We start from the raw sequence: 12,846 nt of genomic DNA, 5'->3' as shown, positions 1-12,846 counted from the left end.
TTAAAATACAACAGGAGAAATGCTTTCTTAACTTCTGTATATATGCCTAACCAATGTTTCTACCTGCGTCCAGAAATTGTAAGTAACGTATAATGTAGCAAGGAGACTACCTAGCCAACCGCATTAAATTACTTAAAATAAAGAAAAGTTTGTCCCACTATACGCCATACAGGCGCTTGGGGTGAGTGGAGGTATAGCTCCTACTCCTTCTTGACTTCGGCACTAGATGGGGGTGAGTGGTCAGCATCACGCCCCGGCCGACTTAACCCCCGGGAAAGGACCCCGGTACCCATTGTAGAGGGTACTTAATATAATAAAATGATTTGCGTAAATTTATTAGCAACATCCCATCTCATACGAGTAATATACACCTACAGTTGAAACAGTGTTGTTAAATAAACAAAGAACGAGAAAGGTAATTATGTGGGGCAATGGTACCAAAACGAAGGTTCGCGAAAGCTTCTGTGTACTTGAAACACTTCCGGTATCCTAAGTAAGTTGGCTTCAGCAGTAACTTCTAAGTTTAACTCAACGCCCTGATGATGGAGGCAGTAAGAACCTCTAAAATGTTGGTAAACGTCCGCCAGACTGCGCAATAACAGAGAAGACAGGCATCTTCGGACTCACCGCCGTAAAAAAGTCAAATTCTATCTTCTAAGTTTTGTCCCCTTCGAATCTCAGCAGGTACACCTACTATCCTGACTTAGGCATTTAGTGGTTTTCCTCAGTACCTTCAGTGGATTGCAGGTATAGTGCCCCTAAATTGGCAACGCTTTCTTCCGAGTCCTTACAAGTCATCGAACGTAATCACTGTTTCACAAAACTGGAGGCTAAATGATCGAAGAAGCTGGTACAGCGACTTTTAATAACCTACGAGCCATCCGTGATTCAGAAGCTGCCGGAAACAATATTAGGCCTATGGGTGACTAAAAATGGTGTGTCTAGGCAAAATAAAATCAAAATAAAAGAGACGCAAGAACTTTACAACATTCAGACCAAGGGTTCTCAAACCGCAGTCCGCCACTCGCGTATACTTTCTGTAACACAATGTTACATTATATGATAGAAATAGTCACATTGCACCAGACGACACGTCATGTTAATGCTTGCGAACTGCAACAACAGAAATTAAACTTGATATTGAAATATTACTAAGCAAAATTCGTGTTAAATATCTCAGTAAAGGCCGTCTTCCTCAAAGAAAGATATTGAGTAATCTATGAACCTGTTTGCGACAATAAGTCTAATTTAGTAGCAATTTTAGTAATTACAGCGCTTCAAAAATTGTCCTCATTTATATAGTCTTGCGGCACGCGAGCCCATAAAAAAATGAATGGTCCCAGGTATGGTAAATGTCGAGAATCTCTGACAGGTATTCACTTGACTTTGCTACAAGTTTCGAGTTGTTATACAAATTGCCTTGTTCGAAATGACAGCGGACTAAGCAAGAGATAAGTTACTGAGTCGGGCACGATCTACACACAACAAATAAAAAGAACGCGTAATATGGAGGTGTGTTGTTTCCTTTTACTCGACCGATTTTGAAAGTTACCGGTCGAATTTAATGTTGGCGCGTATCAGTAAATTATAACTCGCTCATTGCACAAACTGAACTTCACACCTGTAAAACAGCTTTCCACTCATCTTCATTGTAACCATCAGACGAATGAACAAGATTTGAGGTTTTCAAGGCGATGTGTGCGCAGGCTAAAATCCAGACTTTTGTTCCTTGTAGTCTCTTGGCTGTATACCAACGTCACGGGTCGTTGGTACACAGCCAGTAAACTACGAGATGCAACAACCCATAAGACCACCGTCTGTAGACATATGCATCTCACTTTGACACTGGCTGCTACTAAGTTAAAAAAAAATAAAAAACCTTGCAATACGGGTACTTTCGAAGGGCGTTGAGAGATAAGATTACAAGAACAAGTTGCGAATACGCAGGCAACAAATTGCGACCTCTCGATCTCACCAACCATTGATTAAAAGTCTTTCCAGGCAGAAGAGAGAGCCTTCGTGATATATGCGAGCTTCTTGCCCCTCCATCAGTCTCCTGCACACCAGCAGAATTGTGAAACCGAGTTTCAATCAGTCATGGGGTGGGGGGGCCCCGAAAGGGCTGTGTTTTTATAGCGCTACTAACCAACGGTGGCATATCGGGGGAAAGTAAATCAACTTTTATGGATTCTCACAGGCCCATAACGTTTGTGTTCGTAGCATGTGACACACGTCTCCGTCACTTTTTCAGCGGCTTCACGTTTTACGCAAAGTCTAAGACAGACAGCCTACTTTTTATGTCAGGAGACGTGGAAGTAAGAACTATTTCGTACGTAGGGATATCACCAATGGTATAGGAAAACCCCTTAAAAATATTCCCAACTCTTCGAGATTACCATAATCTGGAACTTCAGCACTATTGGCAGCATAAAAATGACCGTCACACGAATTATTTAAATTGTTTATAAATAACGACTGTGTTCACCCAAACGCACAAGAATAAAAAAATATGCTTATTATTCAATTTCAACGTCCAACGAAATTCTTTCTAGTTGATTTGACGTCTGTCACTGAATTTACTGAAACCAAGTGTGAATTCAGGTTCTAAATGCGACAAGTATTAAAATGGCCGTATTTTAGGATGTTGAGCAGTATCGTCTGGCAGAAAGTAACAGAAGTTTCAGAGGTGATGATACGTCGATCAGATTCTACGGAACTAAAGACGCAACATCCCAGACAGAGAGAGAGGAACCAGATATCTACAGGTCATTCAAGCCAATACAAATAATAATAATAATAATAACAATAAATCATCCGAAATACGCTTTCATAAAATAAAATTATATAATACATGTGGCACTTACTAAAAACAATATGTATCCCGGAAATAGCTGCACCTTAGGGACAAGGTCTGTCTCATGTACATGGAAGTAAATACCCTATAAAGTGGTGAATAGATGGGATAATAATAATAATAATAATAATAATAATAATAATAACAAGAACAAGCAGAATGTAAAAGGAACAGACGTCTTTTCTGCTATCCCATAAAACAGGCCCACAATGAATACACAAGAACGGCCACGCAAATAGTTGTTACGTACTAAAGGTGCTATCAGACACCACCACTGACGCAAAAAATTGGGAAGCTTGGCATTCCAAGTTACTTCATGAATATCATAAAGAAAAAAGAGATAGACATGAAGTGTCCGTGCAGGTGATGAGGAAGCCATTTTTAATTGGTTATTGTTTATGGTCGAATTTTTTAGGCACAAGAGTAAAACATAAAGCTATGTCTGGTGCGCAACTAAGCACCACCCGATGCAGACGTGTGGAGGAGCTGAGGTACAGCTCCACTGAAAATTAACTTCGGCACGAAGAGAAATATCTGTGCTGCCAGGAACCGAACGAAGTTCATTCCAGGCCATAGGCTATTCACTATCTTTATATAACAATGCCGGATACTTGCAAATTTGTAACACATTTCACACAGACCCATTTTAAAATAAAGCGATATTTTACACCTTTAAATTTGTGGATGTACTTCGGAGATTATTATACTGACTAAATCTTAAGAATCAGACTTTGAACCGGAAAAATCTAAGAAACCTCCATTACCATTATCAGAGTATACAAAACAATTATCTTGTAATTGTTTTTTTAAGCTTCGAAACAATGTCTCTCACTCTTAAAAAAGAATACAAATATTTTAAAACAATCAGAAAAGTATTTGGTTCTACGAACTATCGGGCAATTAAGGATAGGTCTATAGCACAACGAGGGGCATCGTGATTTACAGAAATCAATTAGTGCTGCTAGGATTATGGATATCTAGAAGGCTTGTATGAACAGGGAATGTGGCAGGGATCTGAGAAACGAGGAAAGTATGTCTATTAGCCTGTAGAATTTTGGTGAGGAAACCTCATGGTGAACGTCCGCTTTGAAGACCGAGAAGAATGTGGGGGAATGTAATTAAGACGGATCTTAAGTTGTGAGATGGATGGAAACTAGCTTAGAATAATATTCGATATCGGGTTTTGGAATTAGAGGTGATGAACGCTCATGTTCTACTACCACAGTGATGTTGACAGTGATTATGAATGGTTGTTACTTTAGAGAGCAGGCGAATGCGATGATCCATAATGTCCCGTCTTTTAATTCAGACGACTTGATTCAAATGCAAACCTCTTATGTGAATATCCATTCCCCACCCAAGCAAGCAACGACCCTTCCTTCAACGAATACCAAAAATCTTCTGGTGGCTAAGCACACTGTGTGAGAAGCTTTGCATTTGGTTGGCAGGGAGCTAATTTAGTGGATCCATTTCATGAAATATTCCGGTCCACTTCTGGTGGAGACGAACGAGGGGAGGGTGACATAATTAGCGGACAAAGGATGAGATGAGAGATAACGCTACTGCTGTTTGGATGGCCTCAAACGAAACACACAACAGCTGCGAGGTTCATTGTTGATAATGAAATAATTCATGGACGGGAATGAGAATGATAAATTACCAACGATACAGGCTTCGTTTATACGTCTAGGGCAAAGTCCTTCATGTGGAAAACCAAATACAAATCCGAGGACTGAACATTAATTTTCTACGCTGTGAAATCTTACTGGAAATCTGACAGAACACGTCCTTGAAAGCTGGAGTTATCAAAACATGAACCGCGGGACTTATCCGGCAGTCGACACAGACGTCTCTTCGTCCTTCTAGTAACTTATTACTTCCACAGCGTGATTTACTACGGCATCCTTCCTTTAACTTTATCAATGCAATTCGTGGAATACCTCGCCTAAAAGTACTAATGACGACTAAAACCTCTCATACGGTCTCCACCTCCTACAACTAGTTAAATGAAAGGATTTTTTTAAAAAAAAAAACTAGGGCATACAAACATAACATGAGTAGAAAGTTCTACTGTTCTAAGTAAAATGCAGCATTGAATTTGTTAACCAAGCAGGAAGAGGTAGAAGTAATGTTCTTTTTGTACAACCAAGAGGTCAGGGGTTCAAAATAAACCAAGTTTCCACTTATCATGATAGTAAGTTTCCGTGGATTTCCTTAGTCAGCCCACGAAATTTTCGGAATGCTACTTAAAAGCAGACATCGATCACTGTATACCAAATATCTTTCTCCGCTGTATGTAAAGAATTTTCATTTCCATTTGAAGCAATATAATCTCTAAGGCCGTTAAATAGATTAAAAATTATAAACTGAATAAACATAGGCCTACCGTTATATATACTGATTTTTCTTGAATCATACCACAGTCTGGTTAATTCTTTAAAAGATATTTTACAGTGAAGATTCTAATAGTAAAATTAAATCCCTTTTTTGAGTGTCTAACAGCAGCAAAGTACCTGCAACAGGCAGAAACTAATCAAGCATACGGCACAATAACTTTTCATTGTAAAGGATCAGAATAGAACACAACTCAACTAAATCGATGTAGATACTTTCCCACTCACAAAAAGTGCCCTCGAAACAGAGTAGGTTTTTGTTAAATAAGTTTTGAAAACTGCATATTTATTCACAGCACTGACGCAACTAGCTGATACATCATATTGCACCACTTATGTTAAAAGTAGAGAACTCTCTTATTGTAATTGTAGACACACGAATACCAACAGTGTCCACGGTATAATGTTAATTTATTTTGCCCTTAAAACACTAATAATAAATAAATAATCAAAGAGTAGTTGCATGGAATAAAGTGTTCTAAAATTCTGAGAAATTAAAATCAAATCATAATTAAAAAAAACATCAAACTGGAAAACGATAATGAAAAATTGTTAAATTTTCTTTGAATAGGCCTACATTATAATTTCTTAGAATCAGGAGATGAAAAATTATTCATTACGACAGAGGCATCCTCAATTTGAATTAAATAAAGCATTAAGCATATAAGACAACAAGATTGTCTAAAGAAGATAAATTATAGAACTGATACCCCCAAATGCCCTGCAAATTTGCAGTGCGCCTAACATTCCACTGCACTGTTATTTGGATTCTAACGTCACTCTTCACTGGAAATACTGCAAACTGGCATTTGAAAACCATAGGCAATTCACGCCACCATTCACAACGCATTCTACAAAGCCATTCTGGTGAAGAACTGCACTGCTCTCAACTACACAAAACGCGAAACACACGCATGCCATTTTATCGCTTCAAGACCGTTGCAATTTCAAATCGATTTCCAGTAATTTCTTATAAAACGTGGGAAGAGGTTGAGAGAATAAGGCTCTTCTAGAGATAGCTGCTGCGTGGAGAGAAGCGAGGAAACGAAGAACAGTCATCAACGAAGAGGAACATAATAAAGATAAAATGAACGAGAGTGGCAGAGAGCTGCCAGCTTCGATAGCGTTGCCAGTAGTATATATACTAGGGGTAAACAACAGCTATACTAGAGCAAATGTTTCTTACATACGTGACACTTGAATTGAAAGATGTACTCCGAAGAAAGCGTGGGTTATTTATACAGCGGTTTTTGCGACATTTCATGAACCAATGAATGTAGGCCTACGTTTATCCCACTGTATAAAGAAATTGAAGTCTACAGATAATAATTCTTGACAGATTAGTAACCGAGTTGGCGAAGAAATTATCAGTCGTTTTCGTAATGTTCGGAACAACCCGTTCCTGTACTTCAGTGGTATTCAACCTTTTTTTGTTCGCGTACCCCCAGATATACTTTCTCTTCAACTTTGTACCCCAAAAGTTGTTGGTGTATAATTTAAGTTATACACAGTTTATAATCTACATCCAAAATAAATTAAATAAATTACATTACTGATTATTTAGTGTTTATCATAAAATAATATATATATATATATATATATTTAAAATTTCACGTACCCCCTAAGATGTCTTCGCGTACCCCAGGTTGGATACCAAAAACATTGGTCGGCAACGTGTGGTCCGTGGGCTGCACATGGCCCTCGCAACGATATTAAGCCCGTTGCATAACTTGAGAATTAGTCAATGCGAGAAGGAAAAAAATCTTTCTGCACGCATAAATGGCATTACATTATATAACATACAAACAGCACCAATGCGTAAAGGCAATCAATAGCAAAACTTACTTTAGTTAAACAAAAATTGTGTAGACATAGCACTATAACGTTAACAACGAGTTATTGCTCAAACGCACATCGTTCAGTTGTTCAGACCATATGACATTTAACAAAACAATACGAAAATTACTCTGGCATTAATAACTGAAATGTTATAAAATTAATAATGACATGAAATAAAATTTTTTAAAGTTAAGAAACAGCGGTGCAACATATATAGCTACTGTTCTTAACTACATATCAACTATATACTCTTTAGGTTAACTACAGTTTCGTTTACCGTCCAAGACTTGAAACGGTTGCGACTACTGCTTACAACATGATGGTTCTTTATGGCGATGGGTTGATAAACGCTGCACAACCCTCAGACGCCGCCTCCTACATTTGCCTCCCATTTTGTGAAGTATTCGCCACTTGTGTCATGAAGCCTGCACCAACTGCTCCTACGATACGACCTTCATATTTTTAGAAACTTGATACTGTAATGTACCGATTAGGCTCTTTATACAATTACTGTAGAACAATAGGTAATATGCCAGTACATTTCATCGATGACTCGAATATCGAAGTTAAAACGCTCACATGAACAGATAAGACAAGTACAACCTCACAAATACTGGTCCACTTCGAAACTTTTCTGTAATGAATTGGGAAAGTATTACGTATGGCAAGGAGGTAAGGATGTGAAAGGAGGCGACCGTAGCCTATTTTTGAGGCACTTTCCTGATATCTGCCGGGAAATACCGATGAAGACCAGCGTAATATCAAAGATTCTAAAGGACTACGTTTTCAAATCTGGCTCGGTGCCTCTGCACAAACATGCCCCGTCAACTTTTCGCCTATCCTCAAGTACACTGAGTTACGCTTATCAGGAACATTCACAATTTTCATTCAGCTACACTACAGACAAAACGTTCACCTACAGAAGATGGAAAATATTTAGGAGCAGAGAAGCTGTCTACGACAATGACACGCCTTTGAACGCATTCTTCAAATTAAACCGACCGGAAAATGCGTTCTCTTGCATAATAAGGTACTTCCAAGGAAATTTTAAACAGATTAAATGCGCTAATAAAGATAAAGTACATACAGATTTCGAATAGAATCTAAGCTATTAAAATTATCGGAATAGAGTTAGCAAAACCAATATGAACCTTAAAAATTGAAGCATAAGTTCTAAAACTTACCAAGGAACAGTTGCACAAATACTGGGCCAACATGAACAAAACAAATGTATAAATGTTCCATCATCAGTAGCAGCAACAACAGCTACTTCAGGGTTCTCATGTCGGCAAGTATGAAGATTACTGCCACTCGCGGCTTACTCATCGCCCTGATGATGGCGGCAGCAAGCACCTCTGAAACGTCGATAAACTTCTACAAGACTGACTACACTTAGCAACAAACCAGAAGAAAGACAATTTCACCTGCTTCAAAATTTGTGTTTCGTACTCCATGACTAGCGTTACAGATCCATTAAAATCTGCTTTGGTTAAATCCATTTATTTTATAGGTATCTGAATATGCCTATCCCTTGCGGACAATAATTCAAAACTCCCTTTGGAAAACTATATTATTCCAACCTCTCAACAGGTTCCGTCATTTATTTTTATGGTCTAAAACTGTACTTCTAATATTATTAGACTATATTCCACTCTAATATATCTCTGCATATTTTGAACTGAGGAAATGCATTTCAGAAGATTTTTATTCTAATGTTTTTATACGATATGGATAAAAAGAAGGACTTGCGACTGCTACTATATGGAAATTAAAACACAACAATGAAACTGGAAGGTCATTCGAAATCCAGCCTGATTAGTTTGAGTGCGATAGGTCACCAAGACAGCACACTGCACACCCCGTACACGTAGCTACTGCCTACGAGTAAAGCCTATGTATGCAGCCACCTACAACAGCTAACACCTGCCTTAGTGAAAGGGTAATATCGAGCAACCTGGAGCTCCTCACGCTGAATAATTCAATAACAATTACTCAAGTTCACTGCTCCGATGTATCTTCCAGACCTTAAAGTAGTCAAGCAGAGAGGAATCTGCTTCAAGGCAAAGCCCTTCTGTCGTACAGCCCATGTCATCGCCCTGATGATGGAGGCAGCATAGACCTCTGAAAAGTTGGTAGACATCTACCACACTACACAGCGCAAGAACCCAGAAGACAGCAATTTTCAGACTCACCGCCGTGTAAACCTCAAATCCTACAGAAATTAAATTCCTGACTGAACAGGAAGGCATGCGTATCACAAAGCAAAAGTCATAACAAAACTCATACTTTCAAAAATCTACGAATATTGGGTGCATATTTCAAGCATAAACATACAAACTTATACAGTGCATGTGGTTGTGAAGATGGTCCTAATGAAGTATATTTTAAAAGTAAATTAACAATGTTCACAATATAAAAATCAATAGTAATAGTCTCCGATGAACGGAACGAGAAGACACGAAACTAGATACCAGAAGTACACACAACAACAGGGAAATTTGGAATCAGCACAGCCTCCAGTAACAATATGTACTGAGGTACTGCATTACACGTAACACAAAACAGTTAAGTCACATCAAATTACTAAACTGCAAAACACAGAAATACGTACGTACTTTCATACGAGTAACACTGTATAACCAAACGTAAACTAAATTATCGATTGTTTATTTATTCCCATAATGTTATATGCCTCAACAGTGTTACGATGCATCCATCGACTATGGAATGACTCATGAGTGTTGAAGAGTGTGTATAAAGCGGTCGTTGTAATACGTACGTAGTTCAGAACGACACCAAGAACAACTTCCCACGTACAATGGCGCAATACAGTGGTAGAAACAGAGACAGTGACGGTACAATTGAAGAAAGTTAACATCAAAAACAATAGCACACTATGGCACAGAGTACATAAACTTCATTTACTGAAAGAAATGAGAATGGGGAAAAAAACAACTCTGAAAGTAGAATAAATAATACAACTCTCCTTCAAAATCAATAACGTATAAAAATAGTCTGAGATACATAAATAAAGATACATTACAAGTCCAAAAGAAGAGTTCAGATATTAAAAACAGAAGTCTGCCTCTATCCTTAGAATCAGAAATATATGACATCAATATAAAAGGACAAAAAGTTCCCACAAACTCTAAATATAAAAGAAGAAATCGAACAGTACTATAGAAAAGGAGCTGCCATCGTGATAAATCTACGGACGTAAACCAGAACATAAGTTCCTTTAAACTCTGAGACCTCTACTGAGAGTTATACAACAGGAATCGTAAAGAATGACTACAAATTGCTTAATAAACTTACGTCATATATGAGGAATTACTTCAGAAGCATATTACGTACAATAAGCAATACAAATAAAGTTAATTTTGAAACAGATTGTTTACAAGTACAATTACGAATCACGATTCGTTACAAATGTTTGAAAAATACGATATTGTATCGATGCATTCTCAACAGCCAGTTCCTAAACTATGATTAATAAAACTAACAAGATATATTATAAACAAATTTGGATAAAAAAGCGGTGTAAGTGAATGGGCCAGCCATATAGTATAAAGCCCTCAGTTCATTAAACCCGTAATAACGTATGCCAAAAAATTAAACTAATTTATTTCCCTTATTGATCTACAAAACGGCCAGTTTTGGTCCTTACCCGTGACGAATTACCTGTATCCGGAAACCCTTTGAAAAATAACGTAGAGGAGTGTTCGTACTAAGGAACTATCAATTGTACCTTAACTTCCACGCAACCGGCTGTCCAGTTGAACAGTTGACTGCTCGTCAGCGTGCGGCCATTTCATCTGCTTCAGTATCAAAGACGCGATGAACTTAATTTGCTGATAAGTACAGCAACACCGATTTGTTTCAGTGTGGACAATCCTGGAACTTCAACTCAACGGTGATCTACATATAGGTTGGGTTTTCGTAGACAGTAGATTTAGCGTAAACATTCCCTAAGACATGGAGAAACCACGAATGGAAATGGTATTATCCTCGCTGGCGATCGGAACAGAATTCCGACGTTTCGGAGACCTTCTGTCTCAATCATTGGCTGACGGTAAAGTCAGAGAAGATCTCAGAAACGTCAGACGTCTGCATCGCTCAAGATGAGATTATAAGAGTAATCCAGTGAAAATTCATGAAAAGAGCATATACGAACATTATGTAACCAAGAACTAAATAAAACAACATTTTGGATGTACCCAAAACATATTATAAGAATAACTGTCAGTTCGGGGTAGAAGTTACAACGGTACAGACAAATTAGACAAACTTGCTACTTGCAAATTATAAACAAGGGTGTGATTTACACAGCCAACTGTCCCTCTACCAAAAAAATATATGGAATTTTTTAAAAATATTTTAAATGAATATTTCATATATTGTAGCTTTGTTATGAAATATCAACATTTAGGTTTATAGTACAATGACTTTAATCGATCGCTCATGTATATTGCGTATTGTTACAACAGCTGAGGAGATAAAACACCTGAGGAATGATTTATTACCAATAACATTACGGTGAGTTGTGTTTTAAAGTTTGAAATTGTTCTCTTCTGAAGTACAGTGAACAAGTTTGCGTAACTGGACCAACTAGCTTTCGGTTAGTTTAAATACAATAAGGATTGAGTGAAGAATGAGGTGGTGTCTGCAATTGCTGTCATAAAGCAGACACCACTTAGTTTAAATTGATGATTGACTGGTACTTGGCTTATTTAATGACGCTCTTTAACTGCAAGTTATGTATCGTCAAATGATAGAACCACTTCTAGGCGATAAACGGAAAATTACAAGGAAGAAAAACATTCATAAGCTATATTAAAAAGTTTGTTCAGAGTAGTATGTAATTGAGTAAAACAACCAAAAACTCAGGATAACCGGTCTTCAGACCGTGATTTAAATCAGGGCCTCCCCAATAAGACGCAGTAGTATTGAACATCAAATCGCCACTGTCGGTGATTAGTTTCTTAAGGGGATTTATATTGTTTACATAACCTAGCCAAAACATGTGTGTCAAATCAAAGCAGTTTTATGTTTTCTTTTGACACGAAGTAACAGTGAAATTAAAAATATAAAATGTAATCAAAGTCACCTGAGTGAAAGCAGTAAGTTTTGTCTCCACATGGCTGCCGGCGTGTAGACAAGTGGTAAAGTCAGAAGCCGGATAGGACGGATTGGGGGGGGGGGGGAAATTAGAAGGCTGAATGCCTCAATATATAAAGAATTTGTATCTATCGCAATAATTACGTGCACAACAATTCTGGATGCCAGTCACACCAAATCCATAATTTACCTACATTTGTCCACAATGTTTTTTTTTCTGGGAAATGATTAAAGAAATCTGCAACTGGATGGGAACGTATGTCCATTTCGGTTCGAAAAATGTCAGTCCCCAATAAGAAATTGTATCTGCAGGTTGCAACTTAAATGCCACTGGTATTTCTGATCACAAATATTTTGCTACAATATGAAAGAAAGTAACTATTGGAAGAACTTCGGACTCAGAGCTCCAACTACAGTCTTCCTAGAGTACCAGTAGAATTTCTGAAAGCGTCTGTTTGTACAACCCTGCTGCAAGGAATCTGAGTAGACGGAAATACAAAAACGGAGATGTGACGACACAGCGTTGGCACCGAACTCCTCTGCTGATCGCCGCACTTTGAATGAGACAAGTGAATATTTTACTGGATTCCATTACATCACAACTCACTCTCTTTTTTTTAAAGCACAACGTACAGGCACCAT

General features: G+C 37.9%; 1 protein-coding gene across 3 annotated transcripts in view; it reads right to left on the bottom strand.

Moving 5' to 3' along the window:
- Positions 1-12,846, bottom strand: part of Sema1a (semaphorin 1a) — a 799,656-nt gene that overhangs the window by 518,404 nt on the left and 268,406 nt on the right. The window lies entirely within an intron of this gene.

Source organism: Zootermopsis nevadensis, unplaced genomic scaffold (assembly GCF_977971745.1).
Source record: "Zootermopsis nevadensis isolate Lab colony 2312 unplaced genomic scaffold, Znev_1.0 Znev_ptg000006l, whole genome shotgun sequence".
Classification (NCBI taxonomy): domain Eukaryota; kingdom Metazoa; phylum Arthropoda; class Insecta; order Blattodea; family Termopsidae; genus Zootermopsis; species Zootermopsis nevadensis.
The sequence above is the reverse complement of the archived record's forward strand: the minus strand, read 5'-3'. Positions and strand labels throughout refer to the sequence as shown.